Source organism: Heterocephalus glaber, unplaced genomic scaffold (assembly GCF_053883595.1).
Source record: "Heterocephalus glaber isolate CG9 unplaced genomic scaffold, H.glaber_assembly_v1.0 deba00000621, whole genome shotgun sequence".
NCBI classification, from domain to species: domain Eukaryota; kingdom Metazoa; phylum Chordata; class Mammalia; order Rodentia; family Bathyergidae; genus Heterocephalus; species Heterocephalus glaber.
The window spans coordinates 3,883,174-3,910,712 of record NW_028258153.1 but is presented as its reverse complement, the minus strand read 5'-3'; the positions used below and the strand labels follow the sequence as shown (position 1 = coordinate 3,910,712).

The 27,539-nt window shown below is 39.2% G+C and overlaps 1 pseudogene; it reads left to right on the top strand.

The window, feature by feature from the left end:
* Positions 1-13,281: 13,281 nt before the first annotated feature.
* LOC101696590 (heat shock cognate 71 kDa protein-like) lies at positions 13,282-24,145 on the top strand (annotated as a pseudogene).
* The last annotated feature ends 3,394 nt before the right edge of the window (positions 24,146-27,539 follow it).

The following is a 27,539-nucleotide window of genomic DNA, read 5'->3' as shown; positions in this document are numbered from 1 at the left end:
TGCTTTACTGAAGCACAGGTTTATTTATTTATAGCCTGCCTTGTTTTTTAGAGGCTATGAGGTACATGAATCCTTACTATGAAGTATGAGAAAACATAAAAAGGATGCAAAACCAGAACCAGAGAAAATCGGTAGAAAATAAATGTAAGAAAAAAATGCAGTAAAAATATACGAGGTAAGAAGGTCTTGCTCATCATGATAGTTGATCTGCAAATGTGACTTAAACTTCCTAGTAGTCAGTGTGGGAGTGGAGAGATCAGCTAAATTTACTTGTTGGTTTTATAACAATATTATTTGAAACAGAATTTTCACATCTCTGAGCTCAGAACTCTTCCCCACGAGGTTCTTTCCTTATTTCCTCACAATGCAGCTACAATCTTCAGATCAGCCAGCACCTTGTTCCCATACTGATCTCACCAGAGAGCCAATGCCACCCTTAAAAGACAATCCAGAGCAGTGGTAGGCCCTTACTAAACAGCTGCCCTGGAACGCACCCTGTCTGGTTGATCTATAATTTTTTTTTTGTACGCTGTTATCAAAGTTTTTGGTAGTTAGTAGTTTTTTTTATATCACCTTTCCCAATGCCTGGATCTTCTAGTTTTGTCCTTCTATCCTCCCGTCTTACAGATGACCTTGGATTCTCCACTATGCCTAGCTTGAGCCATGCAAGCTTCCACTGACACTTGGCATCCTGGGTAATGACCCAATTTAGTCCCGATGATAGTTCAAAGTCTTCTCTCCAAACCCGTAAGACTTAACCTGAGTGATTGCCAATATGTCCTTCAATGGAATACAAAAGTCAGTAACAATCCTCCAAAAGATGAAGATCAAAAGAGCATTGGTAGAATAAGGCAAGTCACAAATAGAAACAAGTAAAACAAAGCAAAAAGGCTCAACCAATCCCTATGTCTCTCTTTCCTCCTAAATCAAAGAGGACGCACTGTCAGTGTGTTATTATATGTACTGATCTCATTCGAGTTGCCTGTAGCAGGGCCCTGAAGCCTGGGGGCAGGTAGAAGACATTTGCAATCAAACCTGGCGCAAAGCCCAGCAGAATATTTAGCACACAGCCGCAATGCTACTGATGATGAAAACTTAAGAAGAGTGAGAATAATTTGGAAGCCCTTCAGAGGAAATCTATTAAAGGATCGAAAAGTGATCTCTACTGAAGGGAAGGTTAGGAAAGTGAGGCTGTTTGGCCTACAGAAGAGGCAGTCAAGTGCAGCAGGCAGAACTGGGAAATCCAGGCTCCCATGGAGTATATTTTAAAGAACACCATAAACAAATAGTCTTCACCTTAACTGATTACAGAACAAGGAGGAAGAACCTGCGAGACCAATCAGAGGTCTCAGCTCTGTACAAGCTGACTCCTCCTTTCAAAATTAAAGATTTAATTTAAGAGTTTTGTGGCAAAGAGACTATAATTCATATTTTCCCAATATCTCTTTTCTGTATATGAAAGTTTTCTATTGCTGACTGGCTGTAATACCCTTTCGGATTTTTTATATTTTACATATTTGCACCTAATTTAATCAGACACCTGAGTAGGAAGGAGAGAAAGGTGTGTTTCCTTTTGTGCCTGAAATCCATTATGCAAAGTGTCCAACTCCGACACTTTACTGTAATACTTTATGCTGGTCATTTTCAGCAGTTTTTTTTAACCCTGCCATTATCTATGTCAAGGTCATAAATACGCTAGCACTCAGAAACTGAACCTACTATGAACCCATGTTATTATTAAAAGTTGTTATACCTGGATTTGCTTACTAATTTTTAGTGGAGCAGAAACACACCACTACAGAATATGAACAATTTCTCCTGATCCATAAATCATCCTTCCTCTGTCCCATAGCATAGCCCTTAGAACAGCTGCTATGTGAGAAGGGCTATTTATTTGAGATGTTATCAAGGAGGTGAGAACTGTGAAGCTAAGGAAATATAAACACACACACAAAACGCCTTATGTATGGGGACATCTCATACAAAGAGATAAAATCTCCAAGTCTCAGTCTTCATTTCAGCATTTGAGAATATAAACAGGCCCAATTGGTTGGATTTGGCTTTGCTCAATTAAAGCTGAATTTATGTAATACCATCAAGCATCAGTATTGACGTTTGGTGGCATTCAAGATGTTATTTACATTCAGTACCGAACGTCAAGGAAACTGTTTCCATTAGGTTCAAGCCTCCAGCTCCCTGTTTGTTGAGGTTCACCTAATATGGTTTGGCCCCATAAAGATTCCTGACAGAGGCTGTCCGTGCTAAAGCAACTCCATAGAAAGCCATGCCTGCATGTGCAGCACAGAATGTATCAGCCATCTGCCCAGAAAATGTATCCATATGCTTCCTGGTACATTTGTCAAATCAGGCTCCAGCACAAGTCCTCATAATCATGTTGGAGAAAGAGCAATTCCGCATTTCCCAGCATTGAATACATTGACCATAAATGGCTTCCTATTTTATTTATTTCTCATCTATTATTACATTTAATTTTCTCAATAACTTTGGCAAGTATTATTACTCTTATTTTATAAGTAAGAAAATTCAGGCTGAGAAAGTTTGAGACTTGCCACATGTTGCATAGAGAGTAAATGGCAGAACTTCTTAATTGTCAGCAAAGAGAATACACTACACTATGGTTAGCTACTGCAGGAGTACAGGGGAAGTACACATGCACATACACACATATATATACACACACATGCACACACATCTATGCACATGCACACACATACATAAAAAAAACCTGTGCATTCATCTACACAGATATACATATGAATATGTGGGCATGTGTGTGGTGTATTCATATATATGTGCACATTTTTGTATATTTATATACACATACAAAATAAGATTATCACACATCCATACCTCTTTGAATTGTCAAGTATTTTTTAAATACATATTTAATAAAAATGTCAGGGTTGGATTACATCACACTTTGAAGTCCTTGGAAGAAAGGTCCAATAAATTGCAGATATTATTAGGCTCAACTTTCCAAGTGGAAGGAGGTTTGCCTGGTAACTTTCTTGGCACAAGAAAGAGAACTCATTTTATTCTACCTCAAAGCTCCCCATGTCGTTATCACATTCTAAATATTTATTGAATTGGATTTGCTCATCTTTCCCTCTACTTTTATAGTAATCAGGTGCCAGCCAGGAAAGCTGGAACACTCCCTGTTAGTCCTTGGTTTGGCTCAGGACTCTAAAGGCTCCTGCTCTAGAGTATTAATAACTAACTTACAATGATTAAACATTTGTGACCTGTTAACATCTTAGCACAAGGTGGGTTAAAATGTAACTAGCCAAACATATGGCAAACTTCAAGAGACTGCAAGTTCAGGTAGTTAAGTTTTTGTCTGATAGTTGCAAAGGTCTAGACTAGCAAAGGAGGGTCAATATTTTAAGATTTGAAATGTTGTAAAATAAAATTGCATCAATACTAATGAGATGAGCTTTCAAGAGAATCTAAGTAGCTGTGATTCAAACATGAATCCAGGGCATGGAGAAGAGACGATTAAATCTAGATATTTTTCCCCCTTTTTAAGCCAAGAATCTCGCAGAATATCCCAATTTTATTATGCAACCTTTAAAAAATTAAACCTGAACTACTCACATGCATATAATTAATTACATTGTGCTTTTTTTACTTATATAATACAAATTAATCCAGCCTGCTAGCATGATTCCTGGAAGGAGCTCTCCAAATAATTACAGTAGGGACAATACCTTTGCCTGCTGCATCTACTGTTTCCTGCAAGCAAAGCAACTAGGTAAAAATTCCCTCAGACCAAAAGTTCCAACAGTCTTGGTAGGATGTTGGACACCAAAACCTAGTATTTATACTATGGACCTACCAGGTGGAGCTATGTAATACAAGTTAGAATTTATTAAAATTAAACTAAAAATCAGCTCCACAATCTCACTAGACACCTTTCACATGTTCATTTGCATTGTGAGCTAGCAGCTACCCCTCCCTGGGCAACAGAAAAATATGTATCATTTCCTTCATCACAGACAGTTCTATCAGTCAGTACTGGGTCTAGAGAACAAGGTTTGTATTTGTCTAATGTTGGGATTTAAAACTGACACCCCAAAAGGTCAAGGGCAGCCTGAATAGGGAGAGTTAAGTCAAGTGTAGGATTAAGAATACAGGCAAAGGGGCCGGGGATTTAGCTCAGTGGTTTTGCTCCCTGCTGCACAAGAGCAAGGACCTGAGTTCAATCCCCGGTACCAGGAAAAAAAAAAAGAAAAAAAGAATACAGGCAAAAATGTCTTCTCCAGCTGTCCAGAGGCAAATAGTGACACAAGTCTCATATATTCTCACTCAGTTTTTTAGGGTGCTTAAGGAATTTGACTTGTTCTAGTCAGCATAGGTAAAAGATTGACTGGGCAGAAAGTTGAACAGCATGAGTAACAAATTATTTTGTCTATGTTGGCAGAGAATTATGTTTCCCCCACTTGGATACATTTCCTGGCTAATGTAGCCTGTGTTTATAAGAAATAGTGCTAAGTTGCATGGAACATGCAGAATCAGCCCACGCCCCAGCAGCAATCCACTGGACCCCCACTCCTGCTCCTCTGTACAGCCACCTGGTTCCACATTACAAAGATGCAGAAGACTCCGGACCACCAGATCATGGTACTGAGTCCTGCTGCTCCCAGCCCAGAAGTAGGGGCTTCTAAGCTATTGTCCCACTGCTCCTGGTCCAGAGGAAGGGGCTGCTGAGCCACCATCCCACTGCTCCTGGACCAGAGGAAGGGGCTTCCCAGCCACCATCCCTCCCGCTGCTCCCAGCCCACAGGAAAGGGCTTTGGGGCCACCATCCCTACACTGCTCCTGGCCCCTGTTGCACCTCTCCCAGATCAGAGGAGGTAATCTGTGCAGGCGCCAATAGCCCCCACCCCAGTTGAAATGAGAAAACACATAAATAAGTCTCAAAACCAGACTCCCAGATCACCAACAGCAACCCCAAAGGGAAATGAGATGGACCACTCTGATACTCAACCACCTGGACCCACTGAACTGGCAACAAAAAGGGATCTGGAAAAAACGAAATCAGAAATAATTTCTCAGATAACAGGAGAAATTGTGCCCCTAGGGAAAGAAATGATTAATAAATCTAGAGAAGAGCTCAGGAACATAATGGAATCTCAACATAGGAAACAAATGGAATCCATAAAACAGATGCAAATAGATTTCCAGGAGATGAAAAACTCCATTGAAAGTCTACAGAGCAGAATGAGCCAATGTGAGGACAGAATTTCAGATATAGAAGATAAGATTGCAATTAGTGACCAGGACAAGAAAAATTGCTTCAAAATTATAAGGGAACATGAAAAATCAATCCACCAGCTGCTAGATGATGCAAAGAAGAATAACATAAGACTGATTGGAGTCAATGAAGAAACAGGAGAGAGTGGAGATGACATAAAAAATCTCTTCACAGAAATAATGGCAGAAAACTTCTCAAGCAGGTGAAAAGAGCTTGACATACAGATAAGTGAGGCATATGGGACTCCAAATAGCCTTGATCAAAAAAAATCTACACATAGGCATATAATTGTTAAGATTCCAGAAACTCAACAGAAGAACAAAGTTCTACAAGCAGTGAGAGAAAAGAAACAAATCACATACAAAGGAAAGCCCATCAGAATCACAGCAGACTTCTCAACACAAACCATCAAGGCAAGAAGAGCTTGGAGTGACATATTCCAAGCCCTGAAAGAAAACAGCCTCCAACCCAGATTGATGTACCCTGCAAAACTATCTTTCAAAATTGATGGAGAAATAAGATACTTTCATGACAAAGAGCACCTTAGGAACTTCGTGAATACCAAACCAGCACTCCAAAGAATTTTACACAATAGCCTAGGAACAGACATTAAGGATCACAACCCCAGGAAGCAAAGCAGAATGAACCCATCTGGCATGACAAGAAATTAAATGTAAAGGAGGAGAACCCCAACAAAGAAAAAGTCATGGCAATGACAAGTCAATACATTTCAGTTATAACCATCAATGTTAATGGTCTCAATTCACCAATCAAAAGAAATGGACTGGCAGAATGGGTCAAGAAGCAAAATCCAACAATATGCTGCATACAAGAAACACACTTATTTCAAAAGGAAACTCATAGACTGAAAGTTAAAGGGTGGGAAAGTAATACTCCATGTGACAGGAATCCAAACAAAAGCAGGAGTAGCTATCCTCTTTGCAGATCAAGTAGATTTCAAACCAACACTGATTAAGAGAGATGAAGAAGGACACTACATCCTTGTAAAGGGAAGAATCCAAGAGGAAGAGATGACAATCATAAATATCTATGCACCAAACACTAGTGCACCCAACTATGTAAAACAAATACTAATGGACATGAAAAGTCATGTATGCATTAATACAATTGTAGTGGGGACCTCAACACCCCACTGTCACAAATAGATAGATCAACTAGACAAAAAATAAATAATGAAATACTAGAACTCAATCAAACTCTTGAACAAATGAACTTGACAGATGTTTACAGAGTCTTCCACCCCACAAAATCAGAATACACATTCTTCTCAGCTGCACATGGGTCATTCACCAAAATAGACCACATACTCACACATAGAACATGTTTAAGTAAGTGCAAAGGAATTGAAGTTATCCCCTGTATATTATCAGGCCATAGTGTGATGAAATTGGAGATCCATAGCAAAAGAAACTCAAAAAATTTCATAAGCACATGGAAATTGAACAACACACTTCTGAATAACCAATGGGTCACAGAGGAAATTAAAGAAGAAATCAGACAGTTCCTTCAATTGAATGACAATGACAATACAACATATCGGAATCTATGGGACACAATGAAAGCAGTCTTACGAGGGAAATTCATAGCAGTGAATATGCATATTAGGAAAACAGAACGAGCCCAATTAAACAACCTGATGCTGCACCTCAAGCTTCTAGAAAAAGAACAGGACAACCCCAGAGCTCATGCAAGGGAGGAAATTATAAAGATCAGAGGAGAAATCAATGCAATGGAGACTAAGAGAACGATACAAAAAAATCAATGAAGCCAAGAGTTGGTTCTTTGAAAGAATCAACAAAATTGATAAACCCTTAGCCAACCTTGTCAGACAAAGGAAAGAAAAGGCCCAAATCCATGCAATTAGGAAGGAAAAGGGTGAAATTACAACAGGCCCAGTGGAAATCCAGGGGATCACCAATACCTACTTCCAGAACCGATACGCCAATAAGATGGACAACACAGAAGAAATGGACAGATTCCTAGATACATATGAATTACCAAAATTGAACGAAGAAGACCTAAAAATTCTGAACAACCCAATACCAATCAGTGAAATTGAAAATGTAATTAAAAACTTATCAACTAAGAAAAGCCCGGGCCCTGATGGCTTCACTGCTGAATTCTACAAGACATTTAGAGAGGAACTGCTGCCACTACTGTTTAAACTCTTTAATGAAATGGAAAGGGAAGCAATACTCCCAAATTCATTCCTGGAAGCAAGCATCACCTTGATCCCCAAAGCAGAGAAAGACCCAACTGAAAAAGAGAACTATAGGCCAATCTCACTAATGAACATAGATGCAAAAATCCTTAATAAGATACTAGCAAACAGAATACAGAAGATCATCAAGAAGATCATACACCCTGATCAAGTGGGATTCATCCCAGGGATGCAGGGATCATTCAATATACGCAAATCAATCAATGTAATACACTATATCAATAGAGCCAAGGACAAAAACCATATGGTTATTTCCATAGACGCAGAAAAAGCATTTGACAAAATCCAACATACATTTATGATAAAAATCCTACAAAAAATTGGAATAGATGGTCTCTACCTCAAACTGATAGAAGCCATCTATGAAAAACCAACAGCCAATATGGTCAAAAGCTGAAATCCTTCACACTCAAATCAGGAACAACACAAGGATGTCCACTATCACCACTCTTGTTCAATATAGTTCTGGAAACATTAGCCATGGCAATTAGACAAGAGAAAGAAATAAAAGGAATAAAGATAGGAAATGAAGAAGTCAAATTGTCATTATTTGCAGATGACATGATACCCTATATAGAAGACCCCAAGAACTCCACCAAAAGTCTTCTAGACTTAATAACCAAATTCAGTCAAGTAGCTGGTTACAAGGTCAACACACAAAAATCAATAGATTTCCTCTACACGAACAATAGACTCACTGAGACAGAAATAGGGCAAACAACTCCTTTCACAATAGCATCCAAAAAACTGAAATACCTAGGAATCATCCTAAGGAAAGAAATCAAAGACCTCTTCTCTGAAAACTATAGCACTCTGAAAAGAGAGACTGAAGATGATATCAGAAAATGGACAAACATCCCCTGCTCCTGGGTAGGAAGGATTAATATAGTGAAAATGGCCATACTTCCAAAACTGCTATATAGATTTAATGCAATTCCAATTGAGATCCCAGCAGCATACTTCAGGGACCTTGAGAAAACAATCCAAAAATTCATTTGGAACAAGAAGAGACCCAGAATAGCAAAAGAAATTCTAGGTAACAGAGACATGGCAGGGGGTATCACAATCCCCAACCTGCAACTCTACTACAAAGCTACTGTGATAAAAACAGCATGGTATTGGAAAAGAAACAGACCTGAGGACCAGTGGAACAGATTAGAAGATGCAGAAACAACACCAGACACACTCAGCCATCTCATCTTCGATAAAGGAGCCAAACACCCTCACTGGAGGACAGATAGCTTCTTTAATAAATGGTGCTGGAAAGATTGGGCTTCAACTTGCCAAAGATTAAAACTAGACCTATATCTCTCACCATGCACTAAACTAAAATCGAAATGGATTAAAGATCTAAATATTAAAATAGAAACTCTGAACCAGTTGGAACAGAGGTTAGGTAGAACCCTTGAAGACTTCAGTGTAGGAAAAGATTTTATGAATAAAACTTCAGTTGCCCGTGAACTAGCACAAACAATCAACAAGTGGGATCTCTTCTTATTAAAAGGCTTCTGCACAGCAAGAGAAACCACCAGCAGTGTGAAGAGACAACCCACAATGTGGGAAAAAATCTTCACCTGCTTTTCCTCAGACAAAGGTCTACTATCTTGAATATATAAAGAACTTAAAAAAATCAGACCTCTCAAATTTAAAGACCCAATCCAAAAATGGGCATCTGAAATGAACAGACATTTCTCAGACAAAGAAGTAGAAATAGCAAATAAATACATGAAAAAATGTTCACCATCACTGGTCATTCAAGAGATGCAAATGAAAACAATGCTGAGATTCTACTTCACTCCAGAAGGAATGGCTCCTATCATGAAATCCACCAATAACAAATGCTGGCAGGGCTGTGGGGAAAGAGGAACCCTGCTCCACTGCTGGTGGGAGTGTAGACTGGTGCAACCACTGCGGAAAACAGTATGGAGATATCTCAAAGAACTAGGACTGGAAGTCTCATTTGACCCTGCTATTTCCGTGCTGTGTATCTTCCCCAAAGAATTAAAAGAATCATACCACAGTGATATATGTGCGCCCATGTTCACAGCAGCACAGTTTGTAATAGCAAAAACTTGGAAACAGCCCAAATGCCCATCAACTGGAGACTGGATAAAGAAAATGTGGTTTTTTTATAAAATGGAGTACTACTCAGCCATAAAAAATGAGAAATTAGAGACATTTATAGCTAAGTGGATGCACATTGAGGTGATACTCTTAAGTGAAATAAATAGGACACACATGTATAAATACAGAATAGTTTCTCTGGTGTGAGAAACTGAAAGTGTAAATAAGAACTAAATGTATAATAGGTAATGTGAAATAGGAAGAAAAGGGGCAAAGGGGAAGGAAGTGGGAGGGCTAGGGGAAAGGATAGAAGGGAATGGGATTAATATGAGAAAATGGAAAAATAGGAACAAAATCTTTATAAATAGGGAGGAATGGAGTGGTTGAAGGGAGGGCTGGGCAAGGGTGAAAAATAAGAACCAAGAGAGACTATGTAAAGGTGCAAATTTCCAATGATGAATGTCATTATATTCTATACCTAAAATGTACCAATGATTAGAATGAATAATCGATAATGCAAAATAGGAAGAAAAGGTCCAAAGGGGTAGGGGTAGTGGGAGGGGCAGGGGAAAGGAAAGAAGGGAATGGAAAAATGCTGAAAAATGGAAAAAATGGAAATAAAGTCTTTGTAAATAGGGAAGGGTGGAGGGGGTGAAGGGAGGGCTAGGATTGGGGAAAAAATAAGAACCAAGATGCATCATGTAAAGGTATAATTCCCAATGAGAAATGTAATTGTGTTGTATACCTACAATGTACCAATAAAAGACTTTAATAAAAAAAAGAAATAGTGCTGTCTCTCTGATCTTCTACCCTCAAGAGGTTCCCAAGTGTCCTGAAATATTTCCTGTGTTTCTCCTTCCCCTTAATCTCATTGCCCTGTCCTTATTCAGGATCTTCTAATCCCATTTGCAAATATCTCCAAACTAGTTTCCTTACTTCCATTCTCTCTCCCCTCCTAAGCACCTTTTACACTACCCCTGAGATTTCTTCCTCAAACTTACACCTGGGCACTTCTTTCTCCATTGTGAGGAGTTAGTGATCCTAGTATCCTAAAGTTTCCACATTTCTGAGGTCATTTTTGATGTCCAAATTAAAGCACAAATCCTATAAGGATATACTCGCACTGCCTAAAGTTCTAAAGGCATTGCCAATCCAAATACCAAGATTTAATATTTTATTATTTTCTGACCATCAAAGAACTGCACTAGAAAGCAACAATGCATAAAAGGCAAATTCGGAGCTCTAAATAAAGTATTACTCTTGTAAAATCTACAAAGCAATTCTTGGTCCACAACCCTCCTTGCCTAGTAATCTCTCCACCCAATCCCTAATCTGAGGTCATGCTATTGTCAAAGCCTGATGCCACAGCAGCACCACTTCCTGCCCACACATTCTTTCCTGCTCACATCCTAGGAAGCCATCTTCCTGAAGGAAAAACCTTGGCACAACTTCCTGTTCTAGGAAAATATTTTATGCCTCTATTCCACAAACCTGTCTGATGTCTTGGGCCTAGATTCTAGGCCTTCTTTTTATATAAATAAAAAATGCCAATAAAGTATTTTTCAATTTTGAAAATACTCATTTCCCAAAAGGTGAATTGCGTTTCCTTCTCTTGAAAATAAAATTTCCTGCAGGACCATTTTATAATATCATATCATATCATATCATATCATATCTGTAGTGTATAGAATATATTCTACACAATACAGTTGAAGGGGTGAAAAGATACCAGAAAACTAGGTGCAGTTCTGACATTTACTGGAAATGGGATCTTGGTCAAGTCTGTAAGTTTCTCTGCATTTCCATTTTTCTCATTCATAAAATAAGAATACAATATTATATGTAAAAACACATAGTATAAGCTGTGATGTCCAGATTTGGATGCCATCTTTGCCATAGATGCCACTATTGTTATTATTCATGATTTCAAGGTGCAACATTTTCTATTCCTTCATCCTTATCTTCTCCTACTACCTTATGGTAACACATTTTTATGCTATATTATTTTTAATTGATACATAATAATTGTACATATTTATGGGTTCAGTGTCCCATTTCAATCCATGGTAGGTCTCATTCTTTTTTTCCAAATGGATGTAACACTTTTTCACAAGAAACCCTTGCACTGAGAGCAGAGCTGTGTAAACTACTGCCTAGGAGGCAAGTCTAGACCAACAACTATTTTTATATGGTCCTTTCTTTCTCCATTGCAAGGAGTTAGCGATCCTAGTGTCCTAAAGTTTCCAGATTTCTGGTATTACTTTTGATGTCCAAATTAAAGCACAAACCCTATATGGATATAATCTCACTGCCATTACTATCCTCTTGCCCTGTGGCTACTTTGCAAGTCCCTAAGGCAAGAATAGGCTGATTGGAGCTGGTGTTTTTGATCTCTCATTTTCAAGGCTGATTATTTTCCAGTTAGGTCTTACTTTGGGGGAAACACAGGGAATGCCTTTACCTATGTCTCTTGTGCTTACAACAATATGCATGCTCACCAAGTGGTATCTTGATATCAAATGAAAGTCTCCCATTTTCCCCAAGAGTAGGCTAGGAGGTCCTCCAATAAGCTTCATAGCACTCACAGGCACAATATAGGTCTTTGATAAACATTCATGAAATGAATAAATTAACATTTCATTTTGCTATAAACTATATTATTCTGAAAGACAATTATTTATACAACTTTTACTGAAGCTTCAAAACTAGGGTATTTTCTATTGTAAGCACTTAAGTAATATTTGCTGAATAAAATGTAACTACTAATAGTAGCAACATTTGCAGTATGCTACTAAGGACTTACAACTTGCCAAGCATAATGCTAATTGCTTTACCTAGAACATTTCGTTCACTTCTGTGACAAATCCATGAGTTAGAAATGAGTATGCACAATGAGCAGATGGGAGATTAAGTAGCCCACATTATATAGCTAGTTGATAGAAATGTGAATACAGGGATAAATTAAGCCAAAGTCATGAAAGCCTTTAAAATAGAAAGGGAAGAGTTCATACTTGATGCTGTAGACCACAATTCTCAAGTCAGGTTCAGAAAAACCAGGCATCTTTGGAATTCAAAGGAAGTTCACAAAGAATTGTTAAGGATTCTATTTACTTTTTCCACTCCTACTGTCTCACAAGTGCATCATGGAGTTTTCCAGAAGCTCTCTTGTCGTGTGCCATCACAATAAATCAAATACAAAGTCATGTATGAAAAACCCAGCTGTCATTCATCAAGCCAGATGTTAGTTTTGCAAAAATGAAAAGCACCATTGCTTTCTCACTGATTTTTGAGATTATTGTTTTGAAAAATATATTTGTTTTTTATTTTAAAAGTATGGTATTTTTGTTAATATGTAAAAGTTTAATTTTTAAATAATACATATCTTTGTATTACTCAGTTTTAACTCCCAACATGGTAAATATTGTTAAAATCCACATAAACAAAAGCTCTTTGAAGTTCTCAATAATTTTTTAAGAAAACAAAATAGGGCTGGGGATTTAGCTCAGTGGTTCCGCCGCCTGCCTCACAAGTCCAGGTCCCAAGTTTGCTCTCAGTACCAAAAAAAAAAGAAAGCAAAGTGGTCTGAAGATGAAACAAGGTTGAGAACTGCTAAGGCAAGTAACAGGAACTCCTTGAGATACCCTCAGTAAGAGCATGAACAGGTGAAGTTACATGTAACAAAATGTGTGATGTCAGCACCATGAAGGCTGGGCTGCAGGAAGAGGTAAGAGAAGAAAATGTAGCCAAAGACTGAATGCATTGCAGATGTACATTCTAGAAAACCTGAGGACCCTTGGGTGTGTTTATGAAACCCAGCCTCGCTACTTGTCATGTGCATGCTTGGGGGGCAATGATTTAATTTCTTTCAGCCTTGCTTTCCTATTCTGCAGAACGTGCATATGATTATTCATTTCATAAACTATGGTAAGGTGATGGCTTTAACAGTGGCTTTTCTTAGTTCCTTCAGTTGGAGGTACAACATTCTGCCCCACTTCTTGGCTATGGACTCAGCTCTGACCATTGAGATGAGCAAGTGTGACATAAGCAGAGGTTTGATAAGTCATTTCTTTTGAATTTCTATGATTGTTTTTGCCCCTCTATTATAACTACAAAAGCATGGACAAGATACCTCCCTGGAAGCATAAGAACAACTAAGAAAAGGCAAGACCATCTTAGACCAGCTAATAGTCTGCTGACACAGGTAACTATAAAGGATCTCAAGTAAGATCAGCACAGCCAAAAAAACAAAACAAAACAAAACAAAACCCAAAAAACAAAAAAACAGCTGAAGCTGATCTGGATAAAACTAGGAGAGCCACTTACCTGGTTTGTAGGCTCATAAACAAGAGTAATTGGTTAATTTTAAGCCACTGCATCTTCAGTGTCTTGTTATGTGGCAATAGCTAACTGATGCAAAGGGTTACTATATGTAAATTGAGTCTGACACATAGTAACTATATACTCTTGGGATTTAGAGGGTATATTTCATCTTATCTCTGATCTCTTTCTTCACTGCTAGCAAACATTCCTGGGAAGTTTCAGTGTACTAGGAACCTACAGTGCAGCCTGAAAGCTCTCTTCCTAGCTGCTTACATGGTGAAAATAATTTTTCTCCAACCACTATAGGCATCATTAACGTTTAGTTCAGAAATCCTTGCTCTGCCAGGGTTTAGCTGGGTGAGATTGGTTCTGGAATCCTAAAGTGGAACCTTGCACCCACGTTCCCTTGGGAACACTATTAAATGTGGTGGTGAAGTCTATAACAGTGTCATAACATGGCTCCCATGGAATATAGATTGACTGAGCTCTTGTGAGCTGATGAAAAAGAACCAAACCCATACATAATTTTGACATGGATCAGCCCTATAGTGTCTGCTCCTGTGGAATACAAGGAAGTCATCTGGGATACTGCTTGTAGTAACCATCTGAATTCCTGAAACCAAAGCCATAAAATCATCCTTACAGGAAGCATTTAATGTCCATTACATAAAAATGACTTCTAAAGAATATAGACTTAGTTCAAAGCAATTTCCTGGAAGATACATGTTTTATCACTTATTTTCTGAGCTCTGTCACCAAACTGATGTTCCTCCCACTACTCCTAACTTAAGCCCATTTGACTAGATTTCTTTTGAAGATCTGTCCGAGCTCAGTACAGGACATGCTGCTTTCCTAATACCAGCCTTGTAAAGAAGGACAGATGCATAATAGCTTGTAATTGAAACAGCAAGGCTCAGTTTTACAGACACTCAAATATTTGACTTAACAGTGTTCCAAGATGTATAATTCAGAATTGAACTGAGCCCACAGCTGGAAATTTTCTTGATTCTGTGAATGAAGTTGATTTTGTTTTATTTTGATGAATGCAGCAGTGCTTTCCCATTTATTACCACTCAGGGTTGAAACTTCAAATGAGTATCTATCAGATTCATGTCACACTTTATTCACATATGTGGCAGAAGAAAGCATAATTTATCCCTACATTTGGTTGTTCCTTTTACCTAGGATGCTCTTGATCATTTAAAAGAATATGTAACTGCTTACTCCCTAAATCAGTGACAAAGCCAATATGCTCCACTTTATAAAGGTCTCAGTCTTCAAAGGTGTAGTTGAATACTACATTTAAAAATGTATTTCAATACATGCACATAACATACCATGTATGTAACGTATTTTGGTTTTATGCATCCCCCCATTGCCTCTCTTACATCTCTTTCTTCCTCCTCCTTTTCCTTTCACTTTGTTCAATAATATTATCTCTTCTATTTTCATGCCATCTATGTTTTTATTATTCCAAATATTAGGAAAAACAAGAGCACAAAATTTCTTATGGTTAATTTACAATCAGGCTTTCCCCTTCCTAAGGGTGTGGGGGGCAGATAAGGGAGCTATTTTTCAGGCATCCAAAGAGTTTTTGGTAGAGAGAAGGAGCTGATTCTATTTGCAACTGTGTGAGTAAACTATGCCTAATGTACAAACTTCCATAATCAATAATTACAGCTCAAAAATAAATTTTTCAAAGGAGTGCATTTATCTTAGCATGGAGGATTTTCTTTCTTTCTTTCTCTCTTTCTTTCTTTTTTTTTTTTTTTTTTTGGAGAGAATAAGCAGGCCCTTAATTTTACCACATACACAGGAAACTGTTGTTTTTTGATTGAGGTTACAGTCATAAATTCCTATTTTGTGTGTGTGCTTGTGTGGTCTTTTCATATGTGTCTAGGATAAAGAGGTTTAGAGCTTTCCTAAACATTTGTCTTTAGGGTGAGTCTAAAATTTATCTATTTAAATTCTCTTTTTATCCCCTTTCTTTTCTCTCCCTCTTCCAGCCTACCATCTTTTTATTCCCCTGTCCTTTCACAAAAGTCCTATCCCTCTGTTTCTATTTATCTTTTATTTTTCTCTTTACTTTATTTATACTTTAGGTTTCTTGTATAAGAGAAACCATGCAATATTTAAGCTTGTGTGTCTGATTTGGCCATACCACCCGGGACACGCCAAATCTTAGATGATCTCAAAGGTTAGCTCTTGATGGAAGTCTACAATATAGAAGAAAGTTTACCAGGGAAGGACTAAAAACCTGTAGATGTTATTTCCATTTCTTCCATCAGTGTCATACCTGGTTCATTTATTCCTGTTTGTTGTCATCTACAAATAAGAATTCCTGGACCTATCCTTACAGAATGGTAGGAGATAGTTTCTTTCTTTTTTGTATCCTTCGTCACACATTCCATTCAATTCCATTGGCTAAGAAGAGTGCAAAGATTTAACTATATGCAAGAAGAAACCAGCAGTACATTTAGTATGTCTAATTCTAGCAGCCTTTGGCTTCATATCTAGAATTAACTGAAACAGTATATGTATTTTGACATGGCCTTCGAAGTTGTCTATCAAAATGTTAAATTGATTTTGGGGGTATATTTAATCAAATAATGTCCCTAAGAGATAGTCTGCCTTTAATTCCACTCCTAACTCTTCTCTGAGACTGTCATTTTCTAATGTATTAATATATCATTTGTATTTTTATACATGGTTATTACTTTAACTCATTTGAATCCCAGCAGAGAAAGTTACAATTTGAGAAAAAAATGTGTTGCTGTTGCAGACATGTAGGGGCAGAAAAGAAAGTTCTCAAAAAGGCAACAGGTTGATAAGTTTTGTTTGTTCTATGCAATATTTGCGCAAATTATATTTTCTAATAGAATCTGGATTTTAGGCTTCTCTTGAAAAAATCTGGAATAGTTTACTGATAATCTGTTGCAACAGAGTAAGGACTACTCTATTTGGGAGGCACATCTACTTTCTAGATCACCAGAATTCCCCCTTCACTCTCTATTTACTTGGGACCCCTGAAATGTTACCAGAAACTTGGGCAGTAGGCTACAGTCTCCTGCCCAGTGTACGACACAGGCCTGAGAAAAAAACCTAAAAGAACTAAGAGAAGCAGGAAATGGGGAGTCAGGGCTCAGTGAACACGCCGGCAGCTTTGGAGGCTTTTGTGTGATTTCTTCACCAGTAGAACTGGGCCTACACTCAAGCAACCATATCAAAGGGACCTGCAGCTGGCATTGATCTTGGGACCACCTACTCCTGTATAGGTGTCTTTCAGCATGGGAAGGTGGAGATAATCGCCAATGATCTGGGAAACCAAACTACCCCAAGTTATGTTGCTTTCACTGACATCGAACGACTGATTGGAGATGCTGCAAAAAATCAAGTTGCAACGAACCCCACCGACACAGTTTTTGATGGCATGCGTCTGATTGGACGAAGATTTGATGATGCTGTAGTCCAATCTGATATGAAGCATTGGCCCTTCATAGTGGTGAATGATTCAGGCAGATCCAAGGTTCAGGTCGAATACAAAGGAGAAACAAAGAGCTTCTGTCCAGAAGTATCTTCTAGGGTGCTGACAAAGATGAAGGAAATTGCTGAAGCTTATCTTGGAAAGAATGTTACCAATGATGTGGTTACTGTGCCAGCTTACTTTGATGACTCTCAGCGGCAAGCAACCAAAGATCCTGGAACTTTTGCTGGTCTGAATGTACTCAGAATTATCAATGAGCCAACAGCTGCTGCTATTGCTTATGGCTTAGACAAAAAGCTTGGAGCTGAAAGAAATGTGCTGATTTTTGATTTAGGACGTGGCACTTTTGATGTGTCAGTCCTCACTATTGAAGATGGAATCTTCAAAGCGAAATCTACAGCTGGAGACACCCACTTAGGTGGAGAAGACGTTGACAACTGAAGGGTCAATCATTTTATTGCTGAGTTCAAGCACAAGCATAAGAAAGACATCAGTGAGAACAAGAAAGCTGTCCACTGTCTCCATACTGCCTGTGAATGAGCTAAGAGATCCTGTCTGCCAGCACCCAAGCCAGTATTGAGATGGATTTCCTCTATGAAGGAATTGACTTCTATACCGCCATTACTCGTGCTCAATTTGAAGAGTTGAATGCTGACCTGTTCCGTGGCACTCTGGACCCTGTAGAGAAGGCTCTTCGAGATGCCCAACTGGACAAGTCACAAATCCATGACATTGTACTGGTGGGTGGTTCTACCCATATCCCTAAGATCCAGAAGCTTCTACAAGATTTCTTCAATGGAAAAGAATTGAATAAGACCTTTAACCCTGATGAGGCTGTTGCTTATGGTGCAGCTGTTCAGGCAGCCATTCTGTCTGGAGACAAGCCTGAAAATGTTCAAGATTTGCTGCTCTTGGATGTCACTCCTCTTTCTCTTGGTATTAAAACTGCTGATGGAGTCATGGCGGTCCTCATCAAGTGCAATACTACCATTCCTCCGAAGCAGATACTACCTACTCTGACAACCAGCCCAGTGTGCTTATTCAGGTATATGAAGGTGAGCGTGCCATGACTAAGAATAACAACCTGCTTGGCAAGTTTGAACTCACAGGCATACCTCCTGCACCCTATGGTGGTCCTCAGATTGAGGTCACCTTTGATATTGATGCCAGTGGCATTCCCACTGTCTCTGCTGTTGACAAAAGTACAGGGAAAGAGAACAAGATTACCATCACTAATGACAAGGGCCGTGTGAGCAAGGAGGACATAGAGCATATGGTTCAGGAAGCAGAGAAGTACAAAGCTGAAGATGAGAATCAGAGGCTCAAGGTGTCCTCCAAGGATTCACTAGAGTCCTATGCTTTCAATATGAAAGCAACTGTTGAAGATGAGAAACTTCAGGGCAAGATCAATGATGAAGATAAACAGAAAATTCTTGATAAGTGTAATGAAATCATCAACTGGCTGGATAAGAATCAGACTTCAGAGAAGGAAGAATTTGAACATCAGCAGAAGCTGGAGAAAGTCTGCAATCCATCATTACCAAACTATACCAGAGTGCAGGTGGCATGCCTGGAGGAATCCCTGGGGGCTTCCCTGGTGAGGGGAGCTCCTCCCTCTGGTGGTGCTTCCTCAGGGCCTACATTGAAGAGATTGATTAAGCCAACCCCAAGTATATATTTAGCATTGTTCCACACAATAAAACATTGAAGGACCTAAATTTGTAGCAAATTCTGTGGTAGTTGTTAAAGTTCAACTACTACAGTAAAGTACTGGGCATTCTCAATACTTGAACGTGGAACATGTACACAGGGAAAAGGTAACATTGCACTTTACAAGCGCTGTAATACAAGTGGAAATGCAATGTCTTCAATAAATATATTTAAAATTGGCACTAAAAAAAAAGAAAATGGGATGCCAGGATGACCAATGCTGGTGCAACTGGCAAAGGCCCTAGCCAGTTCAAGCCACTGAATTTTATTGGTAATCAATTGGGGTAAAGGTGAGCTACATGCAAGGGCAAAACTATGTACAATGAGGCACAATCATGCAGTTTCTAGGGAAACTAATGTCAACAAGGCTCATAAAAGACAAGACAAATCATCCTTGAATTAGGAACATAATAGACAAAATATATGGCTGTGATTAGAACACTGTCCTTCTAGTTAGAAGGTTTTAATTGGGGGAATGGAATTTGAGTGTGAGTTATTCTGATCTCAGCACATAGGGTTCAGCCGGACTTGCTTCACAAAACAAGCCAATTGAGGGGTTAACTCTTTACAGCCTGCACTGCTTTGGGCATAATCAATTTTGTGATCCCCTGCACCTACTGACTTCACTCATTCTCTCCACTGCAGCTCTGAAGGCATCTGAGTTTGGAATTCCCAGTACAGGATGTCTGCACAGGGGACTGTTAGTCCTGATCAGAAGCTGTCACATGGAAGGGGGCAAACAGATGCTGAAGATAATCTTCACCCTGTACACAGTTTGCCTGGGACTAGCTCATGTAGCTACGATGAAGCAGAAAATCACGTGCAATTAATTGTCTAACTTTATGTTTCTTTGCTTGAGAAATCGTACAAATGAGTTTTATAAACTATATATATATGAAGATCAAACTACCAAGATGTTGAATAACTCTTTTATAGTACTCACATAGAAATCACTGGCTAGAAAGCAGGGCAGTAATGATCTCCAGTTTAGGAACTGTAATTTTTAAATGAATATGGCTCTGGCAAAGAAGATAAATGGGTTATTTAAGAAAATTTTTTCACAAAGAAGTGTATAATTTTACTAGAATAGATGATTATGGGTCTTAGAAAAGAGAAATTCTGGCTAGAAACATACATGATCACTATTTCAGCCATTTATGGAATGATTTTATACTTTTTCATCATTAGTCAAAGCACCAAGCAATGGCAGAAACAACAAGCCAAAAACTCATATTACAATTCTGAAATGTTATATTGAAGTTTGTCTACACCTTGTAAGGAACTGTAGGTGTGAACATTCAGACTGTGTTTCCTTATGAGGATATATCAAATGATAGGAAACAATTTACTTTTGGGTTTGAACAATGACCCAATTCTCAGGTCCTTTTAGATGCTTCCTGTGACCTAGGGGAATACAGGGTAATTTTGTGAGCCTCCCTCTTCCTCCAGTTTAAGAAGACACTCTGAAGCTTATTTCAGAAGAAGAGGTCATTTTTGCTATGTCCTTTACCCTGTCTCTGACAAGGCTGAGTGCAAAAGGCAATGGGACTGCAAATTGCATGACTCAAATCTGGGACCCAAGTAGCTGGAGGAAAACTGAGGAAGACAAATCTGAAGCTCAAGGAAGAGTTCATAATATGGTGATCATCCAGTTGGGGTCTGCAGTTTTTGAGGATAAGAACTAAGGAATAGACAGGAAATAAACAGAGAAGCAAAGGTCAGGCTTTCTAATATTGATACTTGCAGCTAACATTTATCTAGTATTTACCATTTAATGAGCATCATTCTACACTCCTTGCACATTTTAATTTATTTAAGCCTCAGCACCAATCGGCTCTGTTACTAGGAAACTGGGGCCCAGAAATGTTAGACAGTTTGTCCAAGGTCAGAAACTTGTAGAGATGACAAAAGGCAGGATATGAATGTAGGAAATTGGATTTAAGACAGTTATCACTGTACTATGAAGCCTCACTGGACAGTTGGACAAGCAGATGGCTGCAGTGGAGAAGAAGAAAGTTGTAGTATTGTCCTATCGAACTTTCTGGGCTGATGGAAGTGCTCTGGATCTGTGCTGTCCAGTACAGTGGTCAGTGGCCCTTTAAATGTCACCATTGAGCCCTTCAGATGTGGTAGTAGGTGCAATTAATCCGATTAGGTAGCAGGAGGAAGTGCACTTTTACTTTGTTACTTCATTTTAGTTCATTTTCGGTTACATGTAAACATTGAAGCTATGCACTACCAATTTGATTGGAAGGCACAGAGGAGAGTCTAGGAATACACCTCACCTCACCAGCCACAATAAGAACACAAATAGTGGACCTCAAAAGGAATAGGAATATTTGTAAAGCCAGAGCCAACTTTCTGATCAGACAAGTCTCCCAGTTAAAGCTTTACTGTTTTCAGGAGAAAAACATGAACTGGGTCCCATGGCACCCTAATTTCTTCACAGACTATGTTACCCTTAGCCTTGTGGCCCCATTTCTTGCCAGGCTGATGGGTGGCCTATCACCACCACCCTCGGCCCCAGCTCCCTCCCACCTGGCAGCCCAACATAACAAACTCCAGGGTGCTCTCCTCACAGTGACCCTATCTTCGCTCTTCCTCTTGCCTCCTACAGCTACCCAGCTCGACTTTCAAGTCCCAAGTTCAGGGTTGTCCTCCCTCTAAACTGAGTTTGGTGCCATTCTGCTCTGACCTGCATCTGCAGAGCATCCTTCGTACCACCTCTGTTCTACATAGACTCCAAGCCTTGTTATTCAATCTCTCCCCTTGTAAGCATGCAGCCTTCTCAGGACAGGCACTGCTTTTCATCTCTAAACATTTCTAAATCCTCAGCTTCTCACTTAATCAATTGGCCCACAGTAGGTGCACCAGGAATGTTCACTGAAGGAGTAGTAGAAAATCAGCTGGCAGCAGAATGAGTTGAGCAGGCATGCTAGGAAGACTGGAGAATTGAATAGTTCTTGATTTGTATTACTGCTTCCAGGACCACTCCTAGGACACTGAAGGTCACAGAAAAACACATTGTTGAGAGGATCAGCAGCTCTGACAGGCACGGTCTAATATTTATTTCCTCTATCCCTCATTTCATATTTAGATAGCACCTTACCGATATTATCTCCCTAATCTTTCCATTAGGAAAGTGAGAAGAGAAGAGTGAAAATGACTTGCTCAAGGTTATAAAAAGCAAAGCAGTAAGGGAAAATACTTTAGCACTTTCCAGCTAATCCTAGGCCCTACGTGCATAGGATTTAGGATGTGCTACATTAGCACTTAAAAAATAACTTTCTAGAAAGTAATTATGAGTTGGCTGTGTGCCTCGGCCCCATACCTGAGATGTCCAATGGGATGCATTTGCCTGCCAGTTCTGTGGCACTGAATACACAACACAATGTGGTAGCAGATGGAGGAGGAAGTAGGAGTGGGGACCGTGAGACCCTTGGTGGGACCACAAGTACCACAGGGAAAGAACAGGCAGTGGGAAGACTCAACCCTAACACCCAGGGAAGGCGAGGGCAATGACAAGGACTTGGAAAATAAATAGTAAAATAAGTGACAATGGAACATGAACAATGAAATAAACATACTAAAATGCCATTGTGCTTTTTCCTTAATACGCGTCACATGAGAGTGTTTGACATGTATTGTTTTTTAAATTTTCCCTTGAAGTCAAAAGTCAAAGACGATCATTTTCATGTCCACTTTCTGGATGTGAAAACTGAGTTTAAGTCATTTCAGTTCTTACAGCTGCTGGATGGTAGAATCAAGAGGGAGCTCCACATGCCTGTCCATGCTGGTGCCTTCCTTTATGTAGAAATGCAGGCAGAAGCTTCTCTGTTTCCGGTCACTATCCACCATGGGCAGACCTCTTTGCAACAAAGGCAAACGTATGTTTTTCAGTGAAAACCGGACCTCATGGGCATGTCCTACCTTCCTTCCTTGTGAAACTAGCCTAGCTCCCAAGAAATTTCAGCAAATGAGATTTGTGTATCTCCGGATGCAAGCATCTCTGCAACATTGTACAACTAGTGCTGCGACATTGTTTTCTGTCCCCTCTGGAGTCTTCCTTGTCTACAGGGAGTATTTAAGACTTGGCACAGTGGTAGAAACTTACTCCTTCACAGTCTACATAAAGCTTTTGTCTAGAAAACACCTTATTGTATGGCAGAAATAAGTATCTTTAATTAAAAATAGCCACAAGGGACTGGACAAAAAAAGAGTAAAACTTTTTTCACAGCAAAACATTCCTGCCTACCGCCATATGTACCTACTTTGTCCCCCCACAAAAGAAGTCTGTTCACTCTTAGAGAGAGAAAGACCCTGTCAGAAACAGTGACTTAGTGACAATGGAGACAAAACAACAGTGCTGGAATTGCGGATTTTTCTGGCATCCAAGAAATATATCACACACTGTAGCTCAGAATTCCATTCATTAATTTCTTCCCAGAAACAGAGAGAGAGAGACAGAGAGAGAGAGAGAGAGAGAGAGAGAGAGAGAGAGGAGATAAAGAGAGAATGATCTTAAATTTATGTCTATTTCTCATTTTATGAGGTCATGTTTCTCGTCCCCACTGAATCGCTCAGAAAGCTGAGGCTCGAGAGAAGAGATGTGAGGAAGAGGAAATGGAAGTCTCACAGTGAGGCCTTTCTTTGGACTCAGAGAAGAAAAAGGGAGAATGAAAGGGAAGACGGGGAGGGGGCTGGCTAAAGAAATAGCAGCGTCCCAGAATGTAGAATTGACGCTGAAGTTCAATTCCAATGTGTTATTGGCAATTTTCTGTCTTTATTTCTCCTCTCTTCATCACAACCGTGAAGAAACAAAGTGAGGAAGTTGGGCCTGGGCTCCACACCCACAGCTTCCTCTCTTCCCTACACAGACACAGAGCAAATGTACTTCATTAGTCCAGGGCCCAGCCCCTGGCTGCTCAGAACTTCCTTCCACCGAGGCGGCGGCAGCAGAAATGCAGCCTCTCAGGCCCCACTCGGATCTACTGCAGCTAAGATCACCCTCGGCATTAATCCGGACAGCACTGCTCTAGGCTTGTCCTGATCTCCCTTGGAAAGGATGCTCCTTAAAGCACACCACGTCTATACCGCACTTCTAGTTCCGTGTGGCAACAGTGAAAGTCTTCAATTCTAGGGACCTGCTGGCTAAAATTAGCATGCCGAAACTCAAATTTAAAATTCTATGGTGCTATGAGCCCCCTGAAAAACAGTACTATTGGCACGGCAATGAAGCGGGACAGATGTGAAGAACATTGTACAGTACCAGCTCCAGGACCGGCTCGGTGCCAGCACAGGCAGAACATGGGATGCATACTCACCCTGCCGTAGGCCCAGTTTCCATCATTAGAAGACGGGGGAGATGGGAGAGTTAATTGAACAGAATTTTTAAGAGTCTCCCGTAGAACATTCATTTGTAGAAATACACACGCACACTCATACACAATACACCATACACAAGTGCATATACTTCATACAGGTGATGATTTGGGGAATACCTTCATTTAGAAATTAAACGTGCACTTTTATATTAAAAGGCCTGAAATATATTGCAGCAAAAAAATAATTTTAAGAGTTCAAAGACTTTCTTTAACGACCTTGCCCAGAAATGACCCCACTTTCTAGCTTTTCTTTTTTTCTCTCTCTCTAGTCATGTTCTGGGTCCACAGGTCACACTGTGAGAAATAGTGGGCAAGATGACCTTAGAGGAGGCTTCTAGCTCTGATATCCAATCACTTGACGACCATTTTACCTTTTTACCAGAGAACTCTGCTGATTTTTTAAAATTCTTGTCTTACTAGTTTTCAAAGTAATTATAACATTTGAAATAATTTGAAACAAATGTTGCTTCCTAGCGTGACAGATTCTGTACAAGATACTTTTGCTTCTTGTTCCTGCCTTCCATATAAAGAAACCTGGAGGAATTTACTGACTTGCCACAAATAACTTTTATTAATTGTCACTGACATCACTGACATGAATTCACATTTGAAAACACTGCTTTCAATTCACTTTTAAGTCCAGATTCAAAGGGATTTAATCACTTGTTCAATGTAGATACTGTACTATGACTTAGAAATGGATGGACACCAAGTGTAACTTGTTGCTCAGGTTTCCTATCAATGCATGTCCTACCACTGTGAAATTACATATTTTAAAAAATACTTCCTAATTATTTTGAAACTTTCTATGGTTCTCTCCAGATTACCTATCCCTCCCCAAATTTAGTTTAGAAATAAATGCTTTCCCAAAGAGCTCCAGTAATTAAACTGTAATTTTCCATCACATCCTTTGCTTCTTCTTTTTTTTTTTTTCTTTTTGGTACTGGGGATCGAACTCGGGACCTTGTGCTTTCGAGGCAGGCAGCGCCACCACTGAGCTAAATCCCCGGCCCTGATCCTTTGGCTCTTTATACTAATCTGACCTTTTATGGCAGTAGCTATGCTATAGTGACAAATGACGAAACAATTTTGGCCATATTCTACATATCATTCAGTACAGTTCTATCCTTTTGTGGAACATTTTGTTGCTGAATGTTTTTCTGTGTTCTTTTCCTTTCTTTTCTTATTTTTCTTTTCTTTTTTCTTTTTTTTTTCTGGAAGCCACAAAAAATAATTCCATAACAATCAATAATTAATAAAAGTGTAGTTTTTACTGCTACAGGAAAGTTGAGTGATATAATGTCCATGTAGCTTTATGGACACCAATAACATCTGAATGAAGCAAGACCAAATAATGAGAAGACTAATCAGATTGCTTATGTCAAAGCATAAACAAATTTCCTGAGGGGCTCAAACGTCATATCCTCCTCCATCCGGGGTGGACTGTAGAAGGGCAGAAGGTAGGTGAGGTGGGAAGGTGGGGACAGGAGTGTTTGTTTTTGCTTGCGTCCCTATGAAAGAACTCTAACAAAGAAAGGATAACTTTCCATGCCTTCTACACTTTCAAAATAATATGATCTAAGAATCTGGAAACCTTTGGTAGAATTCAGCTGTCCCTCCCTGATGCCAGGTTCCCTACACAAGCAAGGGTGTGTGTTTATGACATTAAAGTGGGAGTGTTTGAAAAAAGGCTGTTGTGTGATTGCCTGTTGAGCTCTTGCTAAGCACCATGTGCAGCTAGATCAACCTTTCATCAAAGGAGCCCTTGTCACAAATCTTGGTGATTTCAATCATAAGGCTATTGTCTTTATTTTGAATACATGTATAAATACAATTTGGAAAGGCTTTTTTTTAACCTTGTGGAACTGACATGAGGGCTTGGGTGAGACAATATTTGTGTCTCTCAAATGCAATTGATTTTTTTTAAATGCTAAGCCTTTTATTACAAAAGATTGTTACAACCCTGCTGAGTTTATTCTGGTAATTCTCATGTAGTTATCACTTCCCATTGATGTAACATACTTGTCTGTCCTCCATAATAGTCTAGATTAACCTGATAGGACATATTTATGAAAAACGTCTGATTGCTATGCATAAAAATGTTTTACGAAACATTTATTTGATTAATTCATTCACCCGCAAATTTTTGGCCTTAGAACTTGCAGATCTATAATTTACAAGACGTATCAACGCACCTTACTAGTATTACCACTTGAGTTGCACGAGAGAATAGCTCCAGGTGCTAGAATCATTAACTAAGTATATTAAACCCGTAAATAAGATCTTCCTGTATGTGTTTTTACTAACTAGGAGTCTTTCGCATTGCCACCAATTAACACTAGAAAATTAAACATCATTTACAAACAAGATTAAAGACATTTTTCCTTCCACAACCAATTAAGGAAATCAGAAGGAAAATGTTTTGATTCATGTTCATCATATATATGTAAATACATCACATAATGGCTCATATTTAGCAAATATGAAATACCAAAACACAAATGAAAAATATTTTGGCATCTGTCCGGCCCCTGAGCTGGCTAGCACAAAGTGTGATTTGAAAGTGTTTTAGTCCTGCTGTTAAACATTCGCTGAACTGAATAAATTAATTACAGATTATTTTTATCAGAAACACGGGAACTCTTAAAACACAGAGAAGGAGGAGCCTGTTGTAGTCGTTCATATCCAACAGATGATCCAATTAAAGAAAGAAATCACCGAGCTTCTGGGCAAAAGGGCATTGTGAGTTCATGCTGTTTAGGAATACCCCTCGCTACAAACGCATATTAACAATATTTTAAATACATATAAACAATATTTTAAAAATTAAAATCAAAGAAAGCAAGAGGGGGGTGTTTTTCTGAATTAGAAGCAAGCTAACTCAAAGACCCATTTACACAGTGGACAGCAAGGAGCGTGGCACCTTGAATTTGATGGCACCCAGGTCTAGAATCTGTAAGAGATCAAAAGCCCCCATGCAGTGAAGGGCTGGCAGCAGGACTGTTATGCTGAACTGCAGGTGTGGGGGGCCTCTCACTGTAACTGCAATAATCTGGTGAG